Genomic DNA, 10849 nt, shown 5'->3' with positions numbered 1-10849 from the left:
TAGTACATGGGATTGCAAAGAATTGGACACAACTTAGTGACTGAACAACAACAACGAAAACAAAAAGTCTCCAGCCAAACCTACCTAGCAAAAGCAGCCCCTGAATTCCTGACCCTGAGGTCCAAGTTTGCTGCTTAAAGTGCAAAGTTTGAGGTGAATTTACTGCACAGTAATAGATACCACGAGTTCTGTCCTACTTGTAATTCCAAAAGTTTAGAAATATTTTATAGCAATATGTCCAGAAATTCTTCATCTCAATGTACCTCAGTTACATGGGTGGGTTCATATAGTAATGGGCATCCCTTGTGGCTCAGCTGGTAAAGAATGCACCTGCAGTTTGGGAAACCTGGGTTCGATCTCTGGGTTGGGAAGATCCCCTGGAGAAGGGAAAGGCTACCCACTCCAGTATTCTGGCCTGGAGAATTCCATGGACTGTATAGTCCATGGGGTCACAAAGTGTCAGACACGAGAGACTTTCCCTTTCACTGCATTTTCATATAGTAATACCTAACCCCAGAGTCTCTTATGTAGATAACTAGTGCCCACTGGACGTGACACACGTGAGACGTAGGCTGGGGAAGTTCTGCGGAAGAAAGCCTTGCACTCTGGAATGAAGTCTGTGCTTCAGAAGAGCTCATTGTCGTTGGGTGCCATGCAGGGGTGATGCTATGGAGTGACTGGGGTCGCTGAGGTATGGCCTCTCCACACACCATCGCTCACATTATATTCTCTGTTTGCAATCCTGCCTGGTCTTCTCTGGTTTCCCCAGCCCTACCCAATCTTCACTCAACTCAAGTCTTATATGGTATAATCTTCTGTAGCTGTACCAGAAAAGGGTGATTGTCCACTGTCTCTTGGGAGCTCCTCCTGCTCTCACAGTCCACAGCACTTGGGCAGAACGGAGCTTGCACTGCCTACCTTCAAAGTTATATTCAAAATGTGCAACCATTTATGTAGCCCATATTCTAGAACCTGGCAGAGTAATCTGCACATCGTAGGTGCTCTATACAATGAGGCTGATGAAGGCCCACTTTGGGAATAGTGTACCTCCCCAAAAAAGTCTATGACTATTGAGTTGGTCAGTGCATGTTTTATTCTCAGATTTCCCTTGTGGCCCAGTGGTTAGAATCTGCCTGCAAGTGCAGGGGACCCAGGTGTGATCCCTGGTCCAGGAAGATTCCACTTGCCGCAGGGCAACAGAATCCATGAATCTCAGCTACTGAGCCTGTACGCAAGGGTGCATGCTCCAAAACAAGAGAAACCACTGCAGTGAGAAGCGCAAGCACTATAGAGTAGCCCCCAATCACCGAAACTAGAGAAAGCTTGCAGGCAGCAATGAAGACCGAACAGAACCCAAAACAAATAAAGATTTCAGCCTCCTAGCTTCCCCACTTGTGAAAGGGAGACACACTTATAGAAAAGTAAAGAACTTTTCAGAGCCACAATGAACAGTTACAGAGTGTGCCATGCCCAGTCTCTCAGTCGTGTCTGACTCCTTGCGACCCCAAGGACTGTAGCCCACTGGGCTTATCTGTCCATGGGTCTTTCCAGCCAAGAATATTGGAGTGGGTTGCCATTTCCTCCTCCAGGAGATCTTCCCAGTCCAGGGATGGAACCCTCATCTCCTGCATCTCCAGCATTGACAGACAGATTCTTTACCACTGAGTGTGGTAATGAGTGCAGTAATGTAAGCCCATTACAAGATGTAGGGTCCCTCTACAAAGGGACCCAGCTAAGGGCAACCTGGGGGGTTAAATCCAGCAAAGAGTCCTGTCCCCAAACCTTGTGCCAGCCCAAAGGAAGAGGCACATTTTTGTAATTCATCCACCTACAAGGTTCCTTTTGTAATGCACGGGGTGTTCACTGGATAGCTGGGCCCTGAGCACTCCACAGTACAGAGTGGCATGGTCTTGCCAATCGTATCCTGCCCTGAAGTATAAACCCGTGGGCTCTACCTTTAGAAATCCCAGGATCGGCAAGGAGGCATCAAAGAACCAATCCAGGCAGGAAGCTGGTTCTGTTCCTTACACAAATGGTAAAGAAATGAGTGTTATTTGCTCTCTTCCCATTGTGACTAGCAACTAACATTTGGCTCAGGTGGTAAAGAATCTGCCTGCAATGCCAGAGACCTGGGTTTGATCCTGGGGTCGGGAAGACTCCCTGGAGAAGGAAATGGCAACCTACTTCAGTATTCTTGCCGGGGAAATCCCATGAACAGAGGAACCTCGCAGGCAACAATCCATAGGGTCGCAAAGAGTCTACATGACTTAGCGAGTAACATTATGACTGACCATACCTGGCTATGACCTTGATTTGGGCACTTTTCCCCTGGCTAGCATTCTTGAAAGTTGTCACATTACTCTCTCATGACTCCTGTTTATTCTCTCTTTTGTGTTTGTTCTTACTGCTCATTTGTTTCCCCCTTAAACCAGTTTTGAGTGTTGATATTTAATACATCTGCTCTTAATAAACCCTATGGGGTGTTTCTATTTGTACCAATAGAAGAAAGTCAAATAAATAGACCTTACAACTGCCACTTGAATGAGCTGCTGATGATCCCAGGGGCCTCTGGTTCCATAGCATGGGTGCTCCTTTCCACCTTCTTTTAAACATCTTCCTGAATCCTGGTACTTCCCTGATGGTCCAATGGCTAGGATTCACACTCCCAGTGCAGGGGGCTGGGGTTCAATCTTTGGTCAGGGAATTAGATTTCACATGCTGCAATGAAGACCCAGCAAAACCAAATAAATCATTAAATATTTTTGAAAGTCTTTCTGCATTCCACCAGCAGCCTCCTACAGAAGAGCCAAGAGAAGAAACTTGTTGCTATTGTTTAGTCACTGTTGTACCCAACTGTTTTGTGATTCCATGGACAGTATCCCACCAGGCTCCTCTATCCATGGGATTCTCCTGGCAAGAATACTGGAATGCGTAGCCATTTCCTTCTCCAGGGGATCTTCCCAACCAGGAATCGAACCTGCATCTCCTGCAGTGTCAAGTGGATTCTTTACCACTGAGCCACCTGGGAAGCCCTGAGACGATACTTATATTCCCTTAAATGACCAGAGTATGTTCTTGGTTATTTGCATGTAAATGAATTGACTCAACTTGTTCTCAACTTGTTTGTTTTCTTCTTGAGCAAAAACTCATTTCAGCATGAAAATATTATATATAAGAAAAGGCAAGTGGACAAACTTCTGTTTCATTTATCTCATTGGAACTAAATGGCTATTCTTTTTAGAAGTAAGTAGCTCTTAAATTTTGGAATATATTTCTGCTTCCCAGCAATATTATTGTGAAAATCAATATTTATCAGCAACACCAATATCCTCATTAGCAGATACAAGGAAATTCTATATACCGGGCACTGAAATGATTTCTGTATATGCATATATCTTCCAGTCTTTACAGCCACCATATGAGGCTTATTGCTACCATTACAATTACTACTAGTACTGTTCTGTGCTTAGTCACTCAGTCATGTCTGACTCTCTGTGACCTCTTGGACTATATAGCCTGCCAGGCTCCTCTGTCCATGGGAGTTATCGAGGCAAGAATATTATTATTTTACAAATGTAGACATGAAGGTTCAGAGAAGTTAACTTGCTCAAGGTCACAAACACACAGCTTGTAAGTGGTACAGCAGGCACTCAGAACCCAGCAAGCTCAACAAGTCAACATTCCAGCAACATTTACTGAACACCTGCTAAACCCCCCACGATTCTAGACACCAGGTACACAGTGGTGATCAAAACAGGCTTGGTGCCTAGAAGAGCTTACAGTTGAGTGGAGGAGACATATTAAACAAATAAACATGCCAGTTTTGCTTAGAGAATGAATGTTCATGGAAATCATGAGTGCGAGATTGTGTTACGCCTCATTTAGCAATCTAAAAAGCCCTGAAATTCTCCAAAATGAAACTGGCCAAAGATCACAGTCCACATAAGTAGGCCAATGGTACTGAAAGAAAGATCAACTTCAAATTGTGGATCATTAATGGCACATGACAATTTTCTTGGCAGGGAAGACTTCCTAAGTTGCCCTGAAGTCCAGAGAAAAGGGAGAAGTGAATATAATCAGAGAAATCCTTAGACTAAAATGGAAAGAAAAAGAAGACAATTCAATTGAGCACAAAAAAATGAATTGTACAGCTTCAGCCAGCTCCCATTCTGGCCTGGAGAAAGATGGAGTGAAAGAATGAAGATCAACAGAGAATAAAGAAGTCTCTGAAAATGGGGTAACTTGCTGCGGAAGATTCAATAAGAAAGCAGTGTAAAGTGAACTTAAGAAGTTGGGGAAGAATCACCAAAATACCTTTTTAAGAAGTCTTTCCACACAGCAGGAGAGCAGGACATGTTGCTGCTTCCGCCTCAGCACTTCTGAGCAGTTGTGTCCACATTTCCACAGTTCCACAGAAGGTACTTATAGCTAGGATTGATCCCAGCAACAAGACAAATAATCCTTGACTACCAATCATAGAAAACGGGCTTCCCTGGTGCTTCAGGGGTAAAGAATCCACTTGCCAATGCAGGAGACACAGGTTCGACCCCTGGCCCAGGAAGATTCCACGTGCCAAGTGGCAAGTCAGCCTGTGTACCACAACTACTGAGCCCATGAGCCCTAGGGTCTGTGTTCCACAAGAAGAGAAACCACCACAAGGAGAATCCCAGGCACTGCAACCAGAGAATAGCCTCCGTTTATCACAACTAGAGAAAGCCTGTGTAGTGACAAAGATCCTAGCCCAGCCAAAAATAAAGAAATAAACACTTTTTAATGTGCAAAATTTCAAGGCACAAAATACAAAATATTTCTAAAAATCATGAAAAAGCTAAAGGGCCCAGGTTCCACCAGTGGGGACAACGGAAGGGGGAGATAAAATTCGACTGTGTTTGATCCTTTTGTCTTATGACCTAATGAACAGGCCAAGAGGACAGCAGTACAATCGCAATGGCTGTCAAAGCAATTAAATTAGAATCTCTGGGAATGGGGTCCAGCCATCAGTCCTTTGGACATATGGGTGGATTTAAAATGTGCAGCCAGGGTAAAAAACCACTGGCTTTGGAGAAAGAGCCTGAGGGTTGGAGTCAGGAAAATGGGTTTGAATTGCAGCTAGGAGTTACCAGCTTTGAGGCCTTAGAGTGAGTTACTAACCTCTTTCATTCTGTTTCCTCATCCACAAATTTGAGATAAGCACAGAAACCTATGAGTGCTTGTGAATATTCAACGGGAAACTCTAAGCCAAGCATCTCAGGGTGCCTGGTAGAGGAGCCATTAAAGACAGGGTGAGTGGGTTTTGCACTTAGCCTAGTAGTGTTAAATACCTGTCAGACTTGAGTGATTTTGCTAATGGCCACTCATCCAACTGTGCCTGGGTAATTAGGAGAAGCCAGAATGACTTATTTCTTCTCCCATCATACACACACCCATACACACACACACATACACACGCACTTAGCTCATTACACACAGTTAACACCTTACACACACACAAAAGGCAATAGTATCTAAAGGAAGTGGCAAGTGATTTCTAGCTAGGGAACAAAGCACCCAGGATCTGGGGACAGTGAGAAGAAGGAGGTAAAATATGGTTATAAAGGGCTGGGTACATATTCAAAAGCAGAGACATTACTTTGCCAACAAATGTCCATCTGGTCAAGGCTATGGTTTTTCCTGTGGTCATGTATGGATGTGAGATTTGGACTGTGAAGAAGGCTGAGCGCTGAAGAATTGATGCTTTTGAACTGTGGTGTTGGAGAAGACTCTTGAGAGTCCCTTGGACTGCAAGGAGATCCAACTAGTCCATTCTGAAGGAGATCAGCCCTGGGATTTCTTTGGAAGGAATGATGCTGAAGCTGAAACTCCAGTACTTTGGCCACCTCATGTGAAGAACTGACTCATTGGAAAAGACTCTGATGCTGGGAGGGATTGGGGGCAGGAGGAGAAGGGGACGACAGAGGATGAGATGGCTGGATGGCATCACTGACTCGATGGACGTGAGTCTGAGTGAACTCCGGGAGTTGGTGATGGACAGGGAAGCCTGGCATGCTGCGATTCATGGGGTCACAAAGAGTCGGACACGACTGAGCAACTGAACTGAACTGAACTGAAAAGCCTGTACCATCTCGGGGAGCTATAGAGGAGTCTTCGAATAAGAGACAAAGAACTGACATCTTAAAAAGCCAGACAAGTACATTAGCCTAAGAGAAGGACATACCTTTGACTTGAGACACTGGAAAGAAAAGCCAAATAAGATGCCTCTTCAAAGGAAGACTGGGATCCTTTCTGCATTTTTCTGTTTGCAACCAACATATGTGTGCTAAGTCGTTTCAGTCGTGTCCAACTCTTGGTGACCCCAAGGACTATAACCCGCCAGGCCCCTTCATCCATGGGATTTTCCAGGCAAAAATATTGGAGTGGGTTTCCATTTCCAGGGTATCTTCCTGATCAAGGGATCAAATCCATGTCTCCTCCTGTGTTGGTGGACAAGTTCTTTACTACTAGCGCCACCTGGACAGCCCCTAAATGACATATAATTGTTTCCTTTATATAGTCCTTATCATCTATAGTAAAATGGTTGCTGCTAAACTCAAGCTATCAGTTCTTACTATGTTTCAACATTTACAGTAATAGCAACTAACAATTACTGAACATTTCCTATGGACTGAACAGCTGCTAGGCCCTTTATATACATTCAGAGCATAGAAGGTAGGTAGTACCTAAATAAAAGGTATCCTGTCTTCTTCCCATTTTACAGACATGAGTGGGTAGCTTGCTAAGGTACACATAGTTAGTCTAGTGATAGGAACACAGCACATTCTGTTCCTCTAATTCCAAAGCTAAGGCTCTTAGAAGCTGTGCTCATAACCGCTGGTGGGACAGTCCCTTTACTTACCAACAAGACTTCACCAAGCAACTCCTTGGAGGAAGAGACAGGAGGATGCAAAGATGAATCCTTGCAGACAAGCTTGCTACTGTCACATCTTGTGCCATTCAATGAAGGATCCAGAAAGTCTACAACTGTTAAAGAGTCAGGTGTGAGGGGCTTCCAGATACACACACACAATACAGAGTGCTCAGTTAAATTTTAATTTCAGATAAATGACAGAAAAATTTTAATGTAAGCTTTCCCCCTTATAATATTTGGGCCATATGTATACTGAACGAATGTACTCTTTGTTTAGCTGAAATTCAATCTTCACTGAGCGTCCTGTATTTTATCTGGCAACCCTGCTGTGTAATAAGTTTAAGGGCAGAGATTCAAAGCAGAAACACAGGAAAGAAAGAGCTCTGAGAACAATTAAACCCAAGATATGAAAACTGACAAAGAAATGGGACACTGAGATAACTCCGAAGATCACACCTCATTGTGCGGTTAAGAAGGGCTCACAGTGGTATTTGCACTTGACCTTAGAGGCAACCTTAGAGCCTGTCTTCCCTGGTGGCTCAGTCCATAAAGAGTATGCCTGCAATGCGGGAGACCTGGGTTCAATCCCTGGGTTCGGAAGATCCCTTGGAGAAGGAAATGGCAACCCACTCCAGTATTCGTGCCTGGAGAATCCCATGGACAGAGGAGCCTGGTGGGCTCCAGTCCATGGGGTCAGAAGAAGTCAGACACGACTGAGTGACTAACACGTGCACATTCACTTAGAGGTGAATAGGGTTTGCCTGTGTGTGAAGGAGCAGAGATACCATTTCAGGCCAAGATAATGGTATGAGCAAGGGCGGAGAGGTAGGAAAGGTCAAGTTATAGCCCCATCTAGTTCAGAACAATGGATTGAGCTGGATCAGAAGCCAGGTTTTTCTGTTTCCAGAGCCCATGCCTAGGACATTCTACCAAGTGAGAAAAGGCACAGGTCTCACGGGGCAGAAGCCAGTGACAACAGTTGGCTGGGAACAGACTGTCCAGGGACTAGACTGCCAAGCTGAGTCCTATAGGCTTAATTAAGAATAACTCAGTATGAGGAGAGATGCAACCATCCAAGGACACTACGTGGCCAAGCCCTAGCAAACAGACGGATGCCAGAACCTTTGGGACTGGGGGCCAGGAGAGAGGCAGGGCCACAAAGCTGGTAGTTGGCCGGAAGCTGTCTGTCCCACCACTCCAAACTCATATGCTGTGTGGACATCCCCAGGACCTGTACCATAGTGTGACTGGGGACCCCAAGCAGGCCCATGCCATTTTATTGGCCAAAAATACTTTTGGCTCCAGATAAATATCAGTATTCCAGGTACTGCATTCATTTAGCACTTATTTTCCAAAAAAAAAAAAAAAAAGCTGCCACAGTGGCCTCTCTGTTGTAAATCAAACAAAGACAAAAGCAATTTAACAAGCTCATCCAGGATTGTGCAGCCTTTGCAAATGCTTTTCTGATGAGCAGCAGGTCAAGAAGCAACAGTTAGAACTGGACATAGAACAGACTGGTTCCAAATAGGGAAAGGAGTACATCAAGGCTATATATTTTCACCCTGCTTATTTAACTTATATGCACAGTACATCATGAGAAATGCTGGGCTGGAAGAAGTACAAGCTGGAATCAAGATTGCCGCAAGAAATATCAATAACCTCAGATATACAGATGACACCACCCTTATGGCAGAAAATGAAGAAGAACTAAAGAGCCTCTTGATTGAAAGTGAAAGAGGAGAGTGAAAAAGTTGGTTTAAAACTCAACATTCAGAAAACTAAGATCATGGCATCCAGTCCCATCACTTCATGGCAAATAGATGAGAAAACAATGGAAACAGTGAGAGACTTTATTTCCTTGGGCTCCAAAATCACTGCAGATGGTGACTGCAGCCATGAAATTAAAAGACGCTTAGTCCTTGGAAGAAAAGTTATGACCAACCTAGATAACATATTAAAAAAGAGACATTACTTTGCTAACAAAGGTCCATCTAGTCAGAGCTATGGTTTTTCCAGTAGTCATGTATAGATGTGAGAGTTGGACTGTGAAGAAAGCTGAGCGCCGAAGAATTGATGCTTTTGAACTGTGGTGTTGGAGAAGACTCTTGAGAGTCCCTTGGACTGCAAGGAGATCCAACCAGTCCATCCTAAAGGAAATCAGTCCTGGATGTTCATTGGAGGGACTGATGTTGAAGCTAAAACTGCAATACTTTGGCCGCTTGATTTGAAGAACTGACTCAGTAGAAAAGACACTGATGCTGGGAAAGATTGAAGGTGGGAGGAGAAGGGGAAGACAGAGGATGAGATCACTGGATGGCATCACCTACTCAATGGACATGAGTTTGAATAAGCTTCGGGAGTTGGTGATGGACAGGGAAGCCTGACATGTTGCAGTCCATGGGGTTGCAAAGAGTCGGACACTACTGAGCGACTGAACTGAACTGAAGCTGGGTCACGGTAACAGTCATTCTAACCTTATCTTGGCTACCAAAAAAATGCATCTTCTCAGCCAATTAGTCTACCTGCAGGGGGTGGGAAAGGCCAGGAAGGGCAGGGTAGATTTTGGAGAGGGGGTGGAAGGGGACTGGGGCAGGAAATATGGACAATTGTGCTTTGTGTTTTGTCTACTCATTACCAATGACTCATTTGAGAGCACCTGATCTTTGGGGCCTGCGTGCTTACCAGATTTCTCATCCTAAAGAACAAACTCACTGATCACACAGACATTCACAGGCTACTCATGCCTCTGAAGCTCTTGAAAGTTAGGGAATTTGCCCGTAACAATCATACCCACGATCTCAATGTTGAGGAGCTTTGTGCATAAAGTGCCTGGGGATGGGGGGCGGGTGTGGTGAAAGGAAAAGGGAGGGAGGGATGAGGGACAGAGGGTCCTTAAAGAAATCAGATTTTGCAGACAGGGATGTTAACCTTTCCTGGCCAAAGAAAGGACAGCTTTGACCACCCGCGCGACCAAGCCATTGCTGTGTGACGGTATTTGCTTGGTCTCAGGTACAGCATAATCTTTGAATAATGGGCAAATTTTTTCTTTAATTATGATGTTAAACTCACTTCAAATGTTTTTACCCTGAGCACTGTGCAGCTCAAAGACACCTGTTTAGCAAAACTTATGGGTACAGCCTTGTAGACGGAGCCACCCCGAAGCCTTCAGCCATGGTCAACCCCACCCTGTTCATTGACATTGCCAACAATGGCAAGACTTGGGTCCCATCTCCTCTGAGCTTTTGCAGACAAATTTCCAAAGACAGCAGAAATTTTTCATGCTCTGAGCCCTGGGAAGAAAAGATTTGGAATAAAGGTCCCTGCTTTCATAGAATAATTCCAGGACTTATGTGCCAGGGTGGTGACTTCGCATGCCGTAATGGCACCAGTGGCAAGTCCATCTATGGTGAGAAATTTGATGAGAATTTCACTCTGAAGCATGCAGGCTCTGGCATCTTGTCCATGGCAAAGGCTGGCCCCAACACAAACGGTTCCCAGTTTTTCATCTGCACTGCCAAGACTGAATGGTTGGATGGCAAGCTCGTTGTCTCTGACAGGGTGAAGGGCAGCATGAATATTGTGGAAGCCATGGAGCGCTTTGGGTTCAGGAATGGCAAGACCAGCAAGAAGATCACCATTGGTGACCGTGGACAAATCTAATAAATTTGACTTACCTTTTACTTGAAAACTAACAAACAAACAAACTTATGGGCACAGAAACCAGAGAGTATAGCATATCTAAGGACAGAGTCTCTGGGGACTGAATTGAGAATTTTAAGAGCCCTCCTAGGCCCAATCTTTCCCAAACCAATCATTCTTAATTTTCCTTTCCAGCATCCCTGGGAGACTCGGGTGGTTGAGGTACAGTGACCTAAAGTCCCTGAGAGCTGGGTTTTCTAAGTGTGGGAAGAAATATTACAGAGGACTTGCCAAGACACATGGAGA

At 44.7% G+C, this 10849-nt stretch overlaps 1 pseudogene; it reads left to right on the top strand.

Annotated features, from left to right (window-relative positions):
• The first annotated feature begins 10075 nt into the window (after window positions 1-10075).
• On the top strand, window positions 10076-10564 carry LOC129647592 (peptidyl-prolyl cis-trans isomerase A-like; annotated as a pseudogene).
• Window positions 10565-10849: the final 285 nt, after the last annotated feature.

The sequence above is a fragment of the Bubalus kerabau genome, chromosome 3 (assembly GCF_029407905.1).
Source record: "Bubalus kerabau isolate K-KA32 ecotype Philippines breed swamp buffalo chromosome 3, PCC_UOA_SB_1v2, whole genome shotgun sequence".
Classification (NCBI taxonomy): Eukaryota; Metazoa; Chordata; class Mammalia; order Artiodactyla; family Bovidae; genus Bubalus; species Bubalus kerabau.
The sequence above is the reverse complement of the archived record's forward strand: the minus strand, read 5'-3'. Positions and strand labels throughout refer to the sequence as shown.